Here is a 20,808-nt window from a genome sequence, read left to right on the forward strand (position 1 = left end):
CTCTCGAGTCTTCCGGCGACGTCTCATTAGATTTTATCGCGGCGACCTCCCACGGCTGCGCCGGAGCAGCGGATACTTGAGACTTTATTCCCGGCCGCGGTCGAGTCGCCGAAAGTTACATACTTCCGAAAAGTCTGGCCAGATTCTGGTGTCGTCCGCGCTGCAAAGCGGCCTGCAAACTCCGCCAGTAACTCGATTACGTTTGTTCTTAAATTCTAATTAAATTGAACGCCGCGCCGCTGCCGAGCCGATACCGACGCTCTGAGAAGCGCAGCGGCCTGGAATCCCGTTTTTCGCTTAGGTCCAACCAAACGAAGACCAAATGACCGACTATCAAATAGTTGACTTCGAAATACCGAAGTCAGAAAGACTGAAGTTCAATACATCGAAGACAAGAAGGCCTAGTTCCAACAGACACAAGATCAATAGACTCAAATCCAATGGATCAGAGCACAAAAGATTGAAGTCCAAGAGATTGAAGTCTAATGGATTGAAGAGAAATCCAAGAAAATGTAATAATCCAAATGCCGACTCCGGAATATTAAAGTCCTAAGACTGATGTCCGAAAGACTGAAGCTAAACGGATTGTGGTCCCAAAGGTTGATGTTCAAAAGACTGGAGCTGAGCAGACTGTAGTCCCAAAGACTGATATCTAATAGATTGAAGGCCAAAAGAGTAAAGTTCAAAAGATTTAAGTTCCAAAGACTAATGTCCAAAAGACTGATGCCCAAAAGATGAAGTCCCACAGATTGATATCCAAAAGACTGAGTATCCAAAAGACTGAGTGTCCAAAAGAGTGAGTATTCAAAAGACTGAGTGTCCGAAAAACTGTCTATCCAAAAGACTGATATCCAAAAAACTGAGTATCCAAAAGACTGATGTCCACAAGACTGAGTATCCAAAAGAGTGAGTACCCAAAGACCGTGTATCCAAAAGACCGAGTATCCAAATGACTGATGTCAAAAAGACTGAGTATCCAAAGGACCAAAGTCCCAAAAAAAGTATCACAAATTACAGTATACAAAAAATTTCGAGAAAGTTCTTTTTTTAAATCAGAAGTAAGGGTCACTACGATCTTTGAAGTGATATAATGAATTTTCGACTCCAAAGATCAATGTGTCCTTTATCTCTGATTAAAAGAACAACTTTCTTGAAACTTTTTGTATACCGTAATTTGTAAAACTTTTGTTCGGAATATTTCGTTCCCAGAAAATTGCTGATATTATGGATTTGGAAGCGTGTAAAGGCTGCCAATTGATGCATGCAGATTTTTTCAGAATGTGTTTGTAAAATGCAATTTTGACCACGAAAATCCAGTTCCTGGTCCACTGAGTTACGTCTCGACGGAACGGGGAACCGAGATGACGGGAGGATGCTAGCGATGTCGCCGGATTGATGTCGCACAGCGGAAACTTCCGATTACGCGATCAACGAACGTTCATTTCTCATAAAGACGTGGAATTGGACACGCGCCGAGTTGCTTACTGCTTGTGCTTCGTGGCAAAGTATTGTACTTCGTCAGTCTTCTGGATACTCAGTCTTTTGGATACTCAGCTTTTTGGACATTAGCCTTTTGGACACTCAGTCTTTTCGATACTTGGTCTTTTGGATACTCAGTCTTTTGGACATTCAGTCTTTGGGAAACTCAGTCTTTCGGACACTTAGTTTTTTGAACACTCAGTCTTTTGAACACCAGTCTTTTGGGTAGTCAGACTTTTGGATACTTAATCTTTTTGATGCTCAGTCTTTGGGAAACTCAGTCTTGTGGACACTCAGCCTTTTCGATACTTGATCTTTTGGATACTCAGTCTTTTGGACATTCAGTCTTTGGGAAACTCAGTCTTTCGGACACTTAGTTTTTTGAACACTCAGTCTTTTGAACATCAGTCTTTTGGGTAGCCAGACTTTTGGATACTTAATCTTTTTGATGCTCAGTCTTTGGGAAACTCAGTCTTTTGGACACTCAGCCTTTTGGACGTTCAGTCTTTGGATACTCAGTATTTTAGATATTTAGTCTTTTGAACATCAGTCTTTTGGGTAGTCAGACTTTGGGATACTTAATCTTTTTAATGCTCAGTCTTTTTGGTGCTCAGTCTTTCGGATACTCAGTCTTTTGGACATCGGTGTTTTGGACACTCAATCTTTTGGATACTCACTCTTTTGGATACTCAGTTTTTTGGAAATCAGTCTTTTCGATACTTGGTCTTTTGGATACTCAGTCTTTTGGACACTCAGTCTTTGGGAAACTCAGTCTTTTAGACATTTAGTTTTTTGAACACTCAGCCTTTTGGACGCTCAGTCTTTTGGATACTCAGTCTTTTGGATATTTAGTCTTTTGAACATCAGTCTTTTGGGTAGTCAGACTTTTGGATACTTAGTCTTTTTGATGCTCAGTCTTTTTGGTGCTCAGTCTTTTTGGTGCTCAGTCTTTTGGATACTCAGTCTTTGGATACTCAGTCTTTTGGATGTCAGTCTTTTGGACATCGGTGTTTTGGACACTCAGTCTTTTGGATATTCACTCTTTAGGACAGTCAGTCTTTTGGATACTCAGTTTTTTGGACATCAGTCCTTTGGGCACTCAATCTTTTGGATACTCACTCTTTAGGACAGTCAGTCTTTTGGATACTCAGTTTTTTGGGCACTCAGTCTTTGAGACTTTAATCTTTTAGACTTTACTCTATTTGTCTTCAATCTATTGGATTAGAGTCTTTTTCATATCAGTCTTTGGGACTACAGTCTGTTTAGCTCCAGTCTTTTGAACATCAGCCTTTTGGATTACATTTTCTTGGTCTTTTGGTACTCAGTCTGTTTGGCTTCAGTCTGTTTGACTTCAGTTTTTTGGACATCAGTTTTTGGACTTTAAAGTTTCGAAGTCAGCCTTCTGGATTACATTTTGTTCGACCTCGGTCCATTAGACTTCAATCTTTTAGACTTGGGTCCATTGAATTTGAGTCTATCGGTCTTGAGTCTGTAGGGAGTGGAGCTTTTAGACTTCTATGTATTGAGCTTCAGCCTCCTGGGAGTCAGACTTCAATCTTTTGGACATCAGTCTTTTGAATTCCAGTCTATTTAACGTGGATTTAATAGATTTGAGTTTATTAGACCTCAATCTGTTAAAAGTGGGTCTTTGGGACTACAGTCTTTTGAACATGGGTCCATTGAATTTGAGTTTATTGGTCTTCACACTTTTGATAGTCATTTTTATGGACATTGATCTATTGAACTATGTTTACTTGATTTGAGCCTATTTTTCTTGAATCTATTAAAAATGGGCCTTTTACACTTCAGCCTTTTAGACATCAGTCATTCGACTTCAGTCTTTCGAATAATCAATTGACATCAAATTTTGAAGAACACTGAATCGAACAACACTAATCAACCAATCCAACCGTCGATTCGAGTGGACTGCTCAAAATACCGCCGACGAAAGCACAGAAATAAGTCCAGTAATCCCGTTCGACTGTAACACGTTTCGGGAAAGTCTGTTTCCACGGCGTTGCTCAAAAAGGTCGCAGCTTCTCTATAAATGTGAGTGCTCGTAGCACGGCAATCCGGCGGCACGTCTGCCAGCCCTTATCCGGCCGAAAAAGGAACGGCTCGGAACGCCAACGAAGCGCGCGCGCGCCGAGCGCACTTTAAAGTCCATCATCGGAGCTTCAAATTCAAAGAAAATTCCCCGGGAAAAAAATGAAACGTGGCGTGTTCCTCGACGCTTTGTCGCCGTCGCTCGCCAGGCCCTCCATTGTCGGTTATTCGTTGTCGATATTTCTGAATTGGAGCTGATCGAATTCCGCCGGCTCCCGTGTCGGCTGCGTCTGAGAGCTCTCTCTCTCTCTCTCGCGCGCGCGCGCGCGACGTTGTTGTGTTACACTGTCGCCCGAAATTAGAACCGTGCTGCCACGGAGACGCGAGAAATGGATGAAACGTCGTCCGACGACCTTTCGCGAGAAGGTTCCACGGAGCACCTGGCGGAGATGTCCGGTGATTGGAGGGCCATCGGAGATGTTTGACAATTTATCCGCGCCTGTGTGCAGCGCATACCGTGCGTTCATGAGACTCGCGAGCGAGCTCCGTGTTTGTCCTGCAATTTGCCGCGCCACTTTCGCGGCAATACGTTGCGAGCGGATCTTACGGCGCGCGGTTGGTCGGAAGTGAGATTATTTTTGGCAAAATGTCAATTTTTCGAGTTTAATTTATGGAAAACACGTTTCCTCCTGAGAAATGACAACACTTTGACGCATCGATAACCGGAACATCATTCAGATAATTCTGTGATTAAATGTAACGTTGTAAGAATAAAATTTTGAAATTGATGTTCAAAGCATTTAATTTAATTAAATGGTTAAAAGCACTGAAATGCTAGTTCGTTCCATATTTTAACGTTTAACAGTACCCATATTTTAGTTATTTAATTACGGTTTAGACGGATTTTGATTAACATGGTAGCGACACGAATATGATTGAAATTTAAACTTTAAGAAGGATTTTTAAAAAATGATGGAGTACGTTAGACGTGAGATTAGGTTCATATGAAAGCTTAGAGTATTGTAAAAAGGATCGCACAAATTTTAGCTGCAACTATTTGCAACTATTATTGTTTGTATATTTTTGATTTGATAATATTCTAGCTGGCTTCGAAATGAAATCAACGACGAAATCAACTGTATACCATGAGGTTGAACCTTGAAAAAACGCTAAAATGATTTCAACTGAATTCCCAGATCACTGCGGAGCACACAGACGCGTACTCTAAAGTAGGAAATGCCCAATCTGTAAATTGAGAGAAGAAATTGTCGCCGGTGCGACGGATGTAAGTACGTCATACACGGAGCGGAGAAAAACTGTTTTATTTGGTGCGCTATAGTGTTTTCTCGGTCTGCCGAACAAGTCAGCAATTATTCCGGGAGGGAATCTCGCTGACCTACATGGGATCATGGGAACGGCGGCGGGGTAATCTGTGATTCTAAGTTCCTTCCGCCCGGCTTTCCACGAGACCTAAAGCGAAACCTAAAGCGGGACCTTCTGCGGGGCCGAAAACAAAGATAAGGACTCCGGAGAGAATCTCGTTTCAGTGCATCCAGGGGAGGGAGAGAGAGAGAGAGAGAGAGAGAGAGAGAGAGAGAGAGAGAGAGAGAGAGAGAGAGAGAGAGAGAGAGTCAAAGAGGCAGGCAAAGAGGCAGGCAAAGAGAAAGAAAAAAGAGAGAGTGAAGAAAAAAGAAAAGCAGAAAGAGAAAGAAAAACAACAAGACAGAAGAGAAACAGAAGAAAAAATAGAGAAATAGTAAAGAAGAGAAATAAAGAAATAGGGAAATAGAGAAATAGAGAGAAATAAAGAAACAGGGAAATAGGGGAATAGGGAAATAGGGAAATAGGGACACAGGGAAATAGGGGAATATAGGAATAGAGAAATAGAAAGAAAAGAAATAGAGAAATAGGGTGATAGAAAAATAGAGAAATAGAGAAACAGGGAAATAGAGAGAGAAAGAGATTCTCTATTCAATAAAGAAATTGGGAAATAGGGAAATAGAGAAATAGAGAAATAGAGGAATGGAAAAATAGAGAAGTAGAAAAAAATAGAGAATTGGAGTAATCGAAAAATAGGGAAATAGGGAAATAGAGAAATAGCGAGAGGAAGAGATACTCTATTTAATAGAGAAATTGAGAAATAGAGAAATAAAGGAATTGTGATTTAGGGAAATAGGGGAATAAAGAAATAAGAAAATAGAGACATAGAGAAATAGGTAAATAGAGAAATAGGGAAATAATGAAATAGAGAGAGAGAGAGAGATTCTCTGTTTGATAGTCAAATAGAAAAATAGGGAAATAGAGGAATAGAGAAATAGGAAAAGATAGAAATAGAGAAGTAGAAAAAGAAGAAATAGAGAAATAGGATAATAGAAGAATAGAGAAATAGGGATATAAAGAAATAGAGCAATAGAGAAATAGGAAAAAAGAGAAATAGAGCAATAGAGAAATAGAGCAGTAGAAAAAAATAGAGAATTGGAGTAATAGAAAAAGAGGGAAATAGGGAAATAGAGAAATAGATAAGTAGAAAAAAAAGAAATAGAGAATTGGAGTAATAGAAAAATAGAGAAATTTGTAAATAGAGAAATAAGGAAATAGTGAAATAGAGAGAGAGGTTCTCTATTTAATAGTGAAATAGAAAAATAGGGAAATAGAGGAATAGAGAAATAGGAAAAGTAGATATAGAGAAGTAGAAAAAGAAGGAATAGAGAAATAGGCTAATAGAAGAATAAAGAAATAGGGAAATAGGGAAATAGGGAAATAGAGAAATAGGAAAAATGTGGAATAGAGAAATAGAAAAATAAATAAATATGGAAATAGAGTAATAGGACAATAGAGAAATAGAAAAATAAAGAAATAGGTAAATAGAGAAACGGGGAAATAGTGAAATAGAGATGGAAAGAAATTCTCTATTTAATTGAGAAGTTGAGAAAAAGATAAATAATGGAACAAGGAAATAGGGAAATAGGGAATCGGAGAAATAGAAAAATAGAAAGATAGAAAAATAGAAAAATCAAAAAATCGAGAACTAGGAAAATAAAAAGATAGAAAAATAGGAAAATAAAAAATCGAGAATTAGAGGAATAATGAAACAAAGAAATAGAGAAATAGGGTCGAGAAAGAGGATAGAGAAACAGAAAAAAGGGTAGAGATAGATAGTCAAGAGCGGAGAATACGCCCGCATGGATCTATCCATCTATCGTTTTCCTTTGTCAAACGTTCGAGCCGAGCGGAGCGGAGAGGCGCGGCGCGCGTCTGCCGGCGCGGACCGGAGTATCGCTCGCATTAGCCTCTTTACGATCGATTAATTCCTCGGCCGCGGAACAAAACATCTCGCCGTGTGAACAACGATGTATAAAGTCGCCGGCGGCGGCGCGGCTCTGCGCGCGGCCGCTTTGTCGGCACGCGTTCCCACGACAAAAGCGCGAGCGAACGATAAAAATACCTTCATAAAAAACTGCGAGACCCCGGTCGCGCGGATTAGCGAGCCGATCGCCCACGCGATCCGCCGGCCTCTCGGTCGACGCCAGTCAATTTTCAGGCGATCTCCTACCGCGCCTACGAATCGACTGACGCGCGATCGAACCGACGACCCACTCTGGTCGATTGATCCGGTGATCGAACGATCGTTGTCTCAACGTCCGGGATTCCTAAGGTGAGCTTCGACCATGCTGGATCGATTGGAATTAATTAGGGACCTTTGTACGTAATTGCAACTGGTTCCGATCCATGTTCATCGTAAGTTGAGTATAAATTGAGTATACAGGGTGTTTCATGGCACGAATTGGGTCAGGCAGATTCTTCGGCTGGAAATGATTCGATTTCCCCGAAAACGAAGCCTTCCTCGCAATTTCGTTACTCTCGATTTTGATCTCATTTCCAGCCATGGAATCTACCTGACCTAATTTGTTTCATTAATTATTAAACACCCTGTATGCTCTACGCGCGGTTTCTCCTAAGTACATTTGTTATTTAAAGTGCCGTAACTTTGCGAGAGAAGATCGTAGCGAATTGATTCGGACCTCAAATTAAGGGGAAAGGTCCGAACTTTGCGATACCGTTAACGGCATATTTGAAAAAAAATGTTTCAGGTCCGTAGAGGGGGTTAAACTTCGCACTTCTTCGGTATCATGGATATACCATCAGATTTAATGTACTACAGCTATGGGGATGAATGATATTAAAAATTAGAATACGGTGTTGCAAAGTAGAGATTTCGAGCTTTAATTTTTTTAAAAAGTCATAATTTTATGACTGCTTTTAACGGAATTACAGCTGTTCGAATATCGACAATTTCTCGGCCAAATATTAGCGACACTTTAATTTTGCTGTTCAATGTATATCGTGCACACTCGGTATATTCTACATTCTTTCGTGTCTAAACATACCGAAGAAAGAAACGTAAACAGAAGCTGAAGTCGCTGGGACAATATAATAGCACACTTAAGGCAATTGAGCCTCTCGAGGTTCTCGTTAGTTCTTGCTCAATTACTCACGAAAGCAAAAGTGTCCAGCGAAATCCTTCGAGCATCGTTACATCGCATGATTTTTCATTTTTCATTTTCATTTTCATTCTGAAATCGACAGACGACGGTTTTCGATCCCAAGCGAGGTTCGAAAGATTCTGTTCTCTCAAAATTATAAGCGCGGAAATATTTTTATTTTTTGTGCTCTGAAAAAATAATTTTTCAAACGGAAACAAAATTTTCTCGGATACGTGAATCCTTCAGGATCACCAGAAAAAAAACCGCAACTTTGTATCTCCAATAGTTTCGGAGATATGAATTCAAACGTGAAGGCAGTTTTCGTGGACATCAACGAGAACCGGAAACTTCGAGGGCTTGTAACTTTTGGAAAATTTCGAAATCGAAAAAATGATGACTTAAACCCCCCCTAATTTCATACGGACTACAATATATTTCACTTATTTTACTTTTAATTAGTTGGCATCATAAAAAACTATCACACGTCTCGGCGGATTAGCACTGCAACTACCGAACAAATCGAGAAACGACTGATTTCTGATATTTTCTGTCACGATTCTTGACACCATAGAAATGTTTTCGTTCGAAATTTTTATACTAACCGCTTCATCGAAGCACATGTTATAATAAAAATCGTAGAAAGTTTAAACAAATCCAGTCTTGTCGTTGTCGTAAAACAATACACATCGGTCGTGTTTAGATTATGTCAAGGTTATGTTTAGGACACGGTAGTTCTAACGTTAAACGTCTATCGACGCGTCATCGCACATCGCACGCCGCACGTTTCAACGTATAAAGCAGCGCCGTGGTTCGAAGCGTTCAAATTCGTCGTCCTCGGAAAGAATAGCGCGGACACTTGGACACGTGGGGTAAGTGTAGGTATTACTATAGTTTCTCAACGAAGGCGAACTTCGACAGGATTCGACAGGATTATTATTCTTTAACTTGGACATTTAAACTTAAATTTTTAACTGTACTATATACTATTATATTATTATATTATAATATATATATATATATATATATATATATATATATATAATATATTATATATTATTCTTTAACTTGAACATTTAAACTTAACTTTTTAACTGTACTATATACTATTATATTATTATATTATATATTATATATACTATTATATTATTATATTATATATTATATATAATATATATATATATATATATATATATATATATATATATATATATATTATTATATTATATTATATGCTATTGTACTATGTACTATATATCTATATACTATTAACTTAACTTAAACATTTTTTTCTCAAAATATTGCATTTCTGACAGCACGAATTTCATTAAAAGCGTAATGTAAAGAAACAATGCGTGCGCATATATTGCCGCGGTTATGTGTCTATTACTACCAGCAAAATACTGAGGACATTCCGATTACCACGTGTCAAATATTGCGGACGTTCCGATTAGCACGTGTCAAATATTATGGACGTTCCGATTACTGCGTTACTCTGGAATGTTATATTTTCGAGACATTTGTGCGCTACAGTTTCCTCCACGAATTTCTCGTAAGGCTAACGCCACGTTTTCCTTAGGGCGGCATAACCTTACATTTCTCCTTTTCTTTATATCGTTTGATATTTTTTGTTCCATTTCCTTTGACCTCTTCCTTTGTACTTTTCCCACTGTCTTTTAAATGCACACACACACGCAGCTACGATTCCTAGGATCAAGATATTCTCAGTGTAGCGCTTTACAAATTAGGTGTTCTCTGAGATCGAGCATATTCGCACCGACTCATCGAGAACTGCGCTTCCCATTTTATATGAAATAGAATTTTGTAACTCGTGCAACAATTACACTAATAAGAGTTTCATAAATATAAATAAAATTTGATAACGTTAACATTATTTTCAAACGTGACATAACAATTTTTAGCGACGCCTTGGAGTCGCCACTCGACTGCAAAGGGTTAAGGTACGTAGTTCGGTAAAGTGCCGCATGTACACGCATGGTAAAAAACTATGCGCTAAATATTGTGTTAGTAAATAATATTTGAGGATAGGCGATAGTGTGCGTCGATTTTTTTTTATCAAAGTAACGATTACTTTATCTAAAAATAACGCTGAAATGAATAGTTTACTGTTAATTATCAAAATATAAACGCCTTTCGAATCAGCGTTCACAGCTGTCGTTACGATAGCTATTTCACAAGACTCAACGTTTTCATAAGCTTCCGAATATCAAAAGTCAATACATTAATTAAAACTGCGATTGCTGCTACTTGCAAGTCATAAATTATCGATATTAAATATATAAAATAAATATATAAAATATAATATATATATATATATAAATATATATAATATAATAAATAAATATATAATATAATATATAAATAATATAATATAATATATAAATAATATAATATAATAATAATAATAATATATATAATATAAAATAAATATATAAAATATATAAAATATATAAAATATAAAATAATATAAATATATAAAATATATTAAATATATAAAAAAAATTATGAGATTCATTTCTAGAAGATTACACACTGTAAAATATTACATTTTATTACTTTTATAAAATACCGCAGTATTTTTGGCGTCCGCAGTAATCCGTCAGAGTTAAGAGACGCGTGTCCGGTCATCTTTCTCAGCAGGAGATTGAACAGAAGAATTCTTGTCGCCGCGATCGACTCGAACAGATTTTCGAGCCGTCGCTCGTTCTACTTTTTTTTCTGTTTTCCCCCCTCCCGAATGGACTGCACCCATGGGTGTCTAGTTATCGAACATTTGGAGTAGCACGCGCTATATTCGTCGCAGTCGAGCACCCTCTAGGTTAGATAAACTCGACACACTGTTTTTCCCCGCGTTTCTTTCCTCGTTTTTTCGCTCTCGTCATGCGACTTTTTATTTCTGCCTCTTTTTGTTCTTCCCTGTTTTTTTTTCTCGTTCGCTCTACGAACGTGACTCGGCGCAGAGAGCGGGTCAGTCCGAGGCACTCGATGCCCCGAGTGTTACAAGAACCCCGGGGGAGATTCCGTGTGTCGCGTTTTAATGAAAAATTAAACGGGAGTAATTGAACTCGTCGAGCGGGGCGCCACTCGGGCCGACCGAAACGACCGGCGTACAGGGTGTCCGATCTCGATCTGCGAACGAAAATCGCTCGTTGATCGCGCCGCTGCATAAAATATGCTCCACCCGCGGTAATAAAACGGTCTCGCGGGGGGCCGCGGAATGACGTAATTCGTTTTTCGCGGAATCGGGCGCGTACTGAACAAAAAATGGCGCTCGACTTTGTTGCTTTAAATCGTGGATCCGTAGATTCTTTTACAGACTCGGCTCGCCATTGTGAGCAAAAGAAAATATTAGACCACGCGTACAAACAAATGATTATTTAACGAGATATTAAAATCAAAATATTGCAATCGTTCAATTAAAAAGAAATCAAAATTCAAAAATTGCAAATAATGCACTTATAAAAAAATGCTTATATATATATATATCAGCATATTATATATAATAATTATTATATATATAATATATACAAAATAATAATAATAATATATATAATAATTATTATATATATAACATATACAAAATAATAATATATATAAAAATATTGCATTCTACATTTTCGGAATTGGCAAATTTTTTGAAGCGTTAAGTAGCAATGAAACAATGTCAGTTGCACCGTGTCTCTCACTAATCAGCGATACTCGTACTCGAATATTTCGTAAATTAGTCGTTTATTGTCACACGCGGCCTAATATTATTCAAATCGGACACCCTGTATTTACGTTCGCTGTGGACAAAAAAATCGGTCGCGGCTCGATTTTCGACGCGGCACACATACATTTCGAAAACTCGTCGGTAATGTGCCCTTTGCGGAGAATCGAGCAACAAAGCGGCAGGAGTGGCCGCAAGCACGCGCATCTGTTTAATTCGAGCTTTATATGTATAGTGTAAACACCGGCCGGCCGTCAGCGAAGTCCCCGCACCGGGTAAAAACGGAACGAATGTGTTGCTCGTTTCGGGAACGACGCCTAATATTCTTCTCTATTCTAATCGAAGGACAATCGGCCGATTTCCTAAATTTTCCTAGAACAATTTTCTACTTTGTCAAGTATTTTTACTTTTCTACAACCGTTTCTACTTTCTTAAATCACGCCCATTTTGACAATATTTCTGGCCCAGGCGATTAGATTAATTTTTAAATGTTGAAAATCATGAGGTTTAATAATTTTTTATTTAAATTTAATAAGAGTGCTAATCTGTAGAATATCGAGAGAGATTTTTAATAAAAAGCTTTTCTACTTTGTTGGTTTCTTTTATTTTTCTAGAATCGATTCCACTTTGTCAAATTGCTCCGATTTCGTGAAGCTTCGATTCCGTCCATTTTTTATGTTTTAATCGGTAGAATGTCAAGAGAGATTTTTAACAAAAAAAGTTTTTCTACTTTGTTGGTGTCTTTTATTTTTCTAGAATCGAACCCACTTTGTCAAATTGCTCCGATTTCGTCGAGTTTTCATAGTAGCGACTGTCAATGTATTAATAGATAGAATATCAAATAGGATTTTTAATAAAAAGATTTTTTCTACTTCGCTGGTGACTTTTATTTTTCTACAATCGATTCCATTTTGTCAAATTGCTCCGATTTCGTCGAGTTTTCGTAGAGGCGATTGTCAACGTATTAATCACTATAATATCAAGTGAAATTTTTAATAAAAAGCTTTTCTACTTTCTTGGTGTCTTCTATATTTCTACAATCGATTCTACTTCGTCAAATTGCTCCGATTTCGTCGACTTTTCACAGCGTCGATATACAACATGCAAATCAATAGAATATCAGGTGAAATTCTTAAGGAAAAGTTCTCAACTTTGTCAGTGTTTTACCTTCCTAAAGCATTCGCTACAAATGCTACCAACGAAACCACTAAAAATGCTCCAATTCTGTCAAGATTTCATGTCGTTGATCATCGACGTATTAATCAGGAGAACGTCTAGCCGTATTTCTACGAGATTTCTACTTTGTTAATATTTTTTACTTTCCTGCAACAGATTCTACTTTGTCAAGTTTCTCCGATTCTAACAAGTTTTCGCAGGGTCGACGATCATCGCGCAAATCAGTAGAATATCACGGGAGATTTGTAACGAAGATTTCTCTACCTTGTTAAGGTTTCTCGCTTTCTTACAACGGTTTCTACTTTGTGAAACGTCTTCGATTTTATCGACCTCGCGTGCCGCCGATTTTGTCAAGCTTCCACGGTGCCGTTTATTAGCATGCATCTCGATAAAATATCACGTGCGATTTTCAAGCAATCATTTTCTACTTTGTTAAGGTTTTTTACTTTTCTAAAACAGCGTTCGCTTCGTCGAATTGCTCCTATTTCGTCCAGTTTTTATAGCGTCGACGTTCGATACGCAAGTCGATGTAATGTTACGTGAGATTTCTTGCAAAAGATTTTCTATTTTGTTGCGACTTCGTACTTGTCCGCAACAGTGTCTAGTTTATGAAACGTTCTCGCTTTCATCAATATCGCATGCCGTCGATTTCGTCGAGTTTTTAGATCGTCGATCTTCGACGCGCCAATTAGAAGAATGTCGTGTGTAACTTTTAAGAAACAAGTTTCTACATTGTTACATTTTCTTGCGGTTCGACTACAGTTTCCACAGTGTCAAAATGCTGCGATTTCGCAAAGTTTGCACTACTTCGATCGTCAACACGCCAATTAGGAGAATATCGCAAGGAATGTTCAAGAAACAAGTTTCTACATTGTTACATTTCTCGCGATTCGATTACAGTTTCTACTTTGTTAAATCGCTCCGATTTTGTCAATTTTTATGTCGCAGATTATGCAAGTTCTAATCGGTAGAATATCCAGCGAGATTTTTAACGAAAAGCTTTTTCGCATTGTTCGTGTTTTCCACTTTCCTGCAGTAGTGTTTATTCTACTTTGTTAAAGTACTTCGGTTCTGTAATATTTTTATAAATATTATAATTCGATTTCCAACGCACTGCTGGCTGTAGAATATCGCGTGAAATTTTTAAATAACAATTTTCTACATAGTTAGATTTTCTTGCGTTACGGCTGCAGTTTCTACATTGTTAAATCGCTCCGGTTCTGTAATGCTTTTATAACGGCGATTTGCAACGCACTGCTCGGTAAAATATCATTTGAAATCTTCAAGGAAAGGGTCAGAGTGAAAATTGAAAAAAAAATGCTAACTTGAAAGGTGTCGAAAAAATACCGACTCGAAAGCTCCGTTGTTCGAAATTAATTCCGTCTGCTTTATAAAACTGTGGCCCACTGTGCACCGCTTCACTCGGCACTCGTGAACTCTCTGTACCGAACGAACGGTTTTTCGGATCCTCGCGCGAGAATTCCGGTAGTCTGCGGGACCTCAGCTTTAACAAGCTAGTGCACGCGGTAATTGGTTTAACAAAGTAGCGACTGGGAGCTGACCGCCGATTCCGGGGACTTTGAGATCTTGCGAAACTTGCAGCCGGTAGTTAACGTGTTTGCGATTGGCGGTACAACAATTTACAATCGCTTCCTTATAAACCACGCGAGATGTACCACTAGCAAACAGATTGATCGTCGACGGCGTGAAATGTTTACGTAATCGGGGCAACTCAATGAAGTAGAAACTTAACAAAGTAGAAAAATAAAATATCCTAACAAAGTAGATATCATTTTTTTGTTTAAAGATTGCAGCCGACATTCTGGCGACATCGGCACTAAGAAAACTTTACAGAGTCGGAGCTATTTAACAATGTAGAAACTGTAGTCGTGACGCAAGAAAATCTAACCGAGTAGAAAATTGTTATTTAAAAATTTCACTCGATATTCTACAGCGAGCAGTGCGTTGGATATCGACGTTATCCGTTATGTAAAAACATTACAGAACCGAAGTACTTTAACAAAGTAGAATAAGCACTATTGTAGAAAAGTAAAAAACAGCAACAATGTGAAAAACCTCTCGTTAAAAATCTCGCTGGATATTCTACCGATTAGAACTTGCATAATCTGCGACATAAAAATTGACAAAATCGGAGCGATTTAACCAAGTAGAAACTGTAGTCGAATCGCGAGAAAATGTAACAATATAGAAACTTGTTTCTTAAAAATTTCTCGCGATATTCTCCTAATTGGCGTGTTGACGATCGAAGTAGTGCAAACTTTGCGAAATCGCAGCATTTTGACACTGTGGAAACTGTAGTCGAACTGCAAGAAAATGTAACAATGTAGGAACTTGTTTCTTAAAAGTTTCGCGCGACATTCTTCTAATTGGCGCGTCGAAGATCGACGATCTAAAAACTCGACGAAATCGACGGCATGCGATATTGATGAAATCGAGGACGTGTCATAAACTAGACACTGTTGCGGACAAGTACGAAGTCGCAGCAAAGTAGAATATCTTTCGCAAGAAATCTCACGTAACATTACATCGACTTGCGTATCGAACGTCGACGCTATAAGAACTGGACGAAATCGGAGCAATTCGACGAAGCGAACGCTGTTTTAGAAAAGTAAAAAACCTTAACAAAGTAGAAAACGATTGCTTGAAAATCGCACGTGATATTTTATCGAGTTGCATGCTAATAAACGACACCGTGAAAGCTTGACAAAATAGACGGCACGCGAGGTCGATAAAATCGAAGACGTTTCACAAAGTAGAAACCCCGTTGTAAGAAAGCGGGAAACCTTAACAAGGTAGAGAAATCTACGTTACAAATCTCCCGTGATATTCTACTGATTTGCGCGATGATCGTCGACTCTGCGAAAACTTGTTAGAATCGGAGAAACTTGACAAAGTAGAATCTTTTGCAGGAAAGTAAAAAATATTAACAAAGTAGAAATCTCGTAGAAATACGGCGAGACGTTCTCCTGATTAATACGTCGATGATCAACGACATGAAATCTTGACAGAATTGGAGCATTTTTAGTGGTTTCTTTGGTAGCATTTGTAGCGAATGCTTTAGGAAGGTAAAACACTGACAAAGTTGAGAACTTTTCCTTGAGAATTTCACCTGATATTCTATTGGTTTGTATGTTGTATATCGACGCTGTGAAAACTCGACGAAATCGGAGCAATTTGACGAAGTAGAATCGATTGTAGAAATATAGAAGACATCAACAAAGTAGAAAATCTTTTTATTAAAAATTTCACTTGATATTATAGTGATTAATACGTTGACAATCGCCTCTACGAAAACTCGACGAAATCGGAGCAATTTGACAAAGTGGAATTGATTGTAGAAAAATAAAAGTCACCAGCGAAGTAGAAAAAAGCTTTTTATTAAAAATCTCTCTTGATATTCTACTGATTAAAACATTGAAAATGAACAGAATCGAAGCTTCACGAAATCGGTGCAATTTGACAGAGTAGCAATCATCGTAAAAAGGTAATATACCCTAACATAGTAGATACGCATTCCTTAATTATTTTCACATAATATCCTGCCAATTTGCACGTTTTAAAATCGACGCTATGAATACTCGACGAAATCGAAGCAATCCTACGAAGCTAGAACCGAAATTTAACTAGCAATGAACCCTTTAAACTCGTCTACTCTGTATTTTTTTTATAACCTCACGAGCAGTAAATCGAAAGAATTTCACTTCTAATCCAGCAATTCGCAGAACACAGAAAAGTAACGTTGCTGCACTTGACTTTCAGAAAACTACTCCGGAAACGCTTTACGATTCCACTTATCATAAATCGCTACTAACTACAAATCACAGACTCGAGTCTTTATCGCCATTAATTAGATCTGATACTTTGAGAAACATGTTTCAAAAATTTCGAAATATCACTATGAAAAATCCTCGGTATATTCTGTTACATTTTTATCAAGAAAAAAGAAGCAGTAATGATTAAATTAATTCCGAGTGTCACATGTTTTATTAAGGCCCGTAGAAAAGGCCATTATTTTTAGGAGAAGTGTCTCAGAGAACACGGAAAAATTTCTAACTGTAACGGTAAGAGATATATACTCGGTGTTCTTTATTACACTTCTGTCAAATAAAAAAAGCCAGTAATAATAAAACTAATTTTCGGTGTCACATGTTTCATTAAAGTTCAAAGAAAAAACCATTATTTTTAGATTTCGGGAAACATGATGCAAAAATTTCTCATCTCATCTTTTGTCAAAAAACACTCAGGAACGATCAAACTAATTCCGAGTGTCACATGTTCCGTTGAAATCCGCATAAGAAACCATCATTTTTAGATTTCGGGAAACATGTTGCAAAAATTTCCAACCTAAATTCCAAGAGCTCCTCAATACTCCCTGCCACACTTTTGTCAAAAAACATCCAGAAACGATCCAACAAAGTCGCAACAATTCCAACTGTCACATGCCCCATCAAAGTCCACAAAAGGAACCATAATTTCTAAAAGAAACACCTCGAGAAACGCTCTTCAAATAATTCTATTGCACCCGTAAAAACGAGCCCACCCAAATCGACAAATTCATTCGACCCGTCGCACGCGCTTCATTAAAACGTCCAGCGAAAGCGTCGCCTTTAAAAAAGGTCACCCGAAACCCACGAAACAGAAGAATATCTACCGATACCTGCGATCCAATCGCCGGTGCATTCTGCGACACTTGGGCCGAAAACCGGCGGGCGAAGAAGACACGAATGAATGTGCCTATCGCAATTGTCCGTGGACTCTCGAATTAACGGCGTGGTGCTGAGCCTAATGAAAACGCGCAGTTAAATTAGCAGCGATCGCGCGTTGGATACCGGCCAAGGTTGGAATTTACATTCGCGAATAGATCCTCGGTTAGATACACATGTGTGTATGTGACCGTAATCGCAGAGCAATAGATCTGTTTACTCACTCTTCCGAAGACGTTGCAGGCGTCTCGAATCCGCGGGCACCGGCGAGGACTACTCCGTATTCCGCCGAGAGACAGACACACAAAAGAGAGGAGGCCGCCGAAACGTTAAGCACCAATCCAAACAAGCCGATCGTCACGTGCCACACAGAGCAACGACACTAGAGCCCGGCAGACGGAACCGGGCTGCCGCACGGGTAAACAAAAACACTATTGTCACGGCGCCGGGTAAGACTGTTCGGAATGCCGCACTGGGGGAACACGAGAACAACAAGCACCTTGCCGCGACCGCTATACATCCAGCGTAGACGGAGAGAGAGAGATCCGCGGCTTTTGGCGGGTCCGAGAGGAGGGCGCGCGGCCGTCGGTGGCCGTTCGGTGGCCGGCTGGTGGCCCGGCAGCGGCGGCGGCGGTCACTCGCCGCGCGGCGGCAGAAAAATCGACGGGAACGGACGCGGCGATAGAAGAGGTCGGCAGAGAGGAACGACCGACGCGGCGACGACGGTCGCGTGGTATCGATTCGTGGCCGTGGAAAGCCGGCGAGGCAGCCGAGAATCGAGAGAGACGGAGAGAGCGCCGGAGAGAGACCTTTTTCTTCGCGCTTCTATCCCCAGCGGTGTTCCTCCGGAGCGGCGCGGCGCGGCGTGCGACCGGGCGCGAGCAGGACCGTCTGCACACTGCACGCGTTCTCTCCCTCCCTCTCTGGGGCCTCTCTTCTTCCCACTCACCGCGGCTCAACCCTCGTGTGCACGGTGCACGGTCGGCCCACGGCCACTCCACTGTGCGTACGAGAGACCAGCACGGCGGACCGGTGGCGTGCGGAGATCTGTTCCTTGTCCGATCGCGCACGATCGTTGCCGGGCGACCGGGGACGCGGCCGATTCGCGGATGTACCGCGCCGAAACACCTAGCGGATACGAGGCCTGCCAAGAGGACAACGTGCGAACCGGAACGACGCGTACGTACCACGGATGAGAGACGCGTCTCCCTCGAACGTCCGGGTCGGACTGAGCGCGGCGGGGCGATTCCGAGACCCGCGGAGTCGTTCGAGGTACCGACTACCCCCACCCGGAGGAGCCACGCTTCGGCTTTCCCAACCCCCGGCTTCTATCCCCACCCAACCGCCTACAACCTGCTCTCCCACCAACGGCGAACTACCCTCGCCGAGTGGCTAGCGATGGCGCTCGACATCCCTGCGAATAGAGTCCGCGAACAATACGAGGAACGACGGTGTTCGACGCAACGCAGCGCAACTGGTGGTGCCGCGCCGTGGCACCTTACGACGGAGGCGTCATCGGAATGATCTTTTTCCGACTGGTTTTTTCTTCTTGTTGCAGCTAGCAACGTCTCGCAGGTTTAGGCGCGTTGCTGCGCGCAGGAACGCGGGGTGTGAGCGGTTTCGATGACAATTAGTGTAGATACAGCTTTCTTTTAGGTCAGGTTCGTTTGGTAGGTTATGTTGTAATGAAAATTGTGCTTCGCATTGTTGGCTTTTTTTGATGATAATTTTCGAGGTTCCTGTTTATTTCGATTTTATGGTTTTATTCCGATTGGCTTTTATCGTTCGTATACAAGGTGGGCAAAAAATAATACGGTTGTATAATGCAAAAGTACATACATGGTGGAACGAGAGAAAAGAACGGAAGAGGAACGGAGAGCTGCTGTGATCACATTTTTTTCATTGTGAGAAACAAGAAGTTGTTTATTGACGCGTGCGTTTTTCGCTGATCAAATTTACTGTTTATATAATTTCCAGTTAAGTGAATTAAGTCTAATTGAGTAACTTTATAATTTATCTCACGTGTACTTTTAACATTTCGGCATTTGTAGATTATATTTTCACGCTATGTTTTAATCGATATTTTGTGTTACACAAATTAAAAAATTAATTTTGCGGCGACTATAATAAGAGTCGAGGAGTGAAAGATGTCTTTCAACTCTGTTTGGTAAAAATAGAGTTAAATAAAAATTATTAAAATGTTTCTATCGACACGTTCGGTGAAAATAGTATTAAGACGTAAGTCAAATTTTTTTTTAATTTACACCTAACGATTTGTAACTATTTCAGAATATTATCAAAGGTCGTCTAATTTTCCGGATAGTGAGTAGAGAATTTTTGAAAAAATTGCGATTCAATGGATGGATGAAATTAATAAATTATTTAATGATAATTTTCATATATATATATATTAAATATATTTAAATATGTTTTAATTATATGCATGTGATGCAATTTTCAGCATGCGAGTAGGTTATCGATTAGGTTACGCTTGTTTAAATTTTCATTGCACGCTCAAATAAAACAGATGTAAAACGCTGGACATTTTATTATTTATTTCTCGATATTCCACTTAATTGCGATATTTGCAAAAAATTGTTCGCACACTGTCTAGTAAATCAGATCTTTTGTCATCTCAACAAAATGCGAGTTTGGTCCAGTTTTGAGAAAGTTGCCCCATTTTAAAGGGTGTCCACAAATATTTGTGGTTGCTGTATATTAATATACTATGTGCGAGAAAAGTATTGATATCTTTTCAAGAAATTTAATTTTTAATAATTAAAAAAGCATATAATATTTGACAATATGATTTTGATAAATATAAACGAGTATATAATAAAATCTAATGTAACAAAAATAAATATAAAATATTTATAAACATAAAAAAAATTAAATTTCTTGGAAAGGTATAAATACCTCTCCCACACATAGTGTATTAACTACTTAATCATATTAATTTATTTGCAACTATTTCCTGAGCCCTTAAATAATATTTTTATCGGTAATCACTTCGGCTCCAATGCTCAATTTTATCTGACATTTCGAAAGAACAGTTTAAGCTAATTGATATATCTTAAATTAAATGGATCTAGCAGAGGTATTTGCGACAATCATTCATACTGTAGCTTGCTATGCTAATCGTGGAACGTTACGCGTCGCGGGAGATCGACGT

General features: G+C 39.2%; 1 protein-coding gene across 1 annotated transcript in view; it reads right to left on the reverse strand.

Moving 5' to 3' along the window:
• Positions 1 to 18,880, reverse strand: part of LOC117225809 (uncharacterized) — a 692,652-nt gene extending 673,772 nt beyond the window's left edge. Inside the window, exon 1 of the mRNA XM_033479585.2 lies at positions 17,861 to 18,880. The gene's annotated coding sequence lies outside the window, so the exon portion shown is untranslated. The remainder of the gene's footprint in view (positions 1 to 17,860) is intronic.
• Between the last annotated feature and the right edge of the window lie 1,928 nt (positions 18,881 to 20,808).

The sequence above is a fragment of the Megalopta genalis genome, chromosome 14 (genome assembly GCF_051020955.1).
Source record: "Megalopta genalis isolate 19385.01 chromosome 14, iyMegGena1_principal, whole genome shotgun sequence".
In the NCBI taxonomy this organism is placed as follows: Eukaryota; Metazoa; Arthropoda; class Insecta; order Hymenoptera; family Halictidae; genus Megalopta; species Megalopta genalis.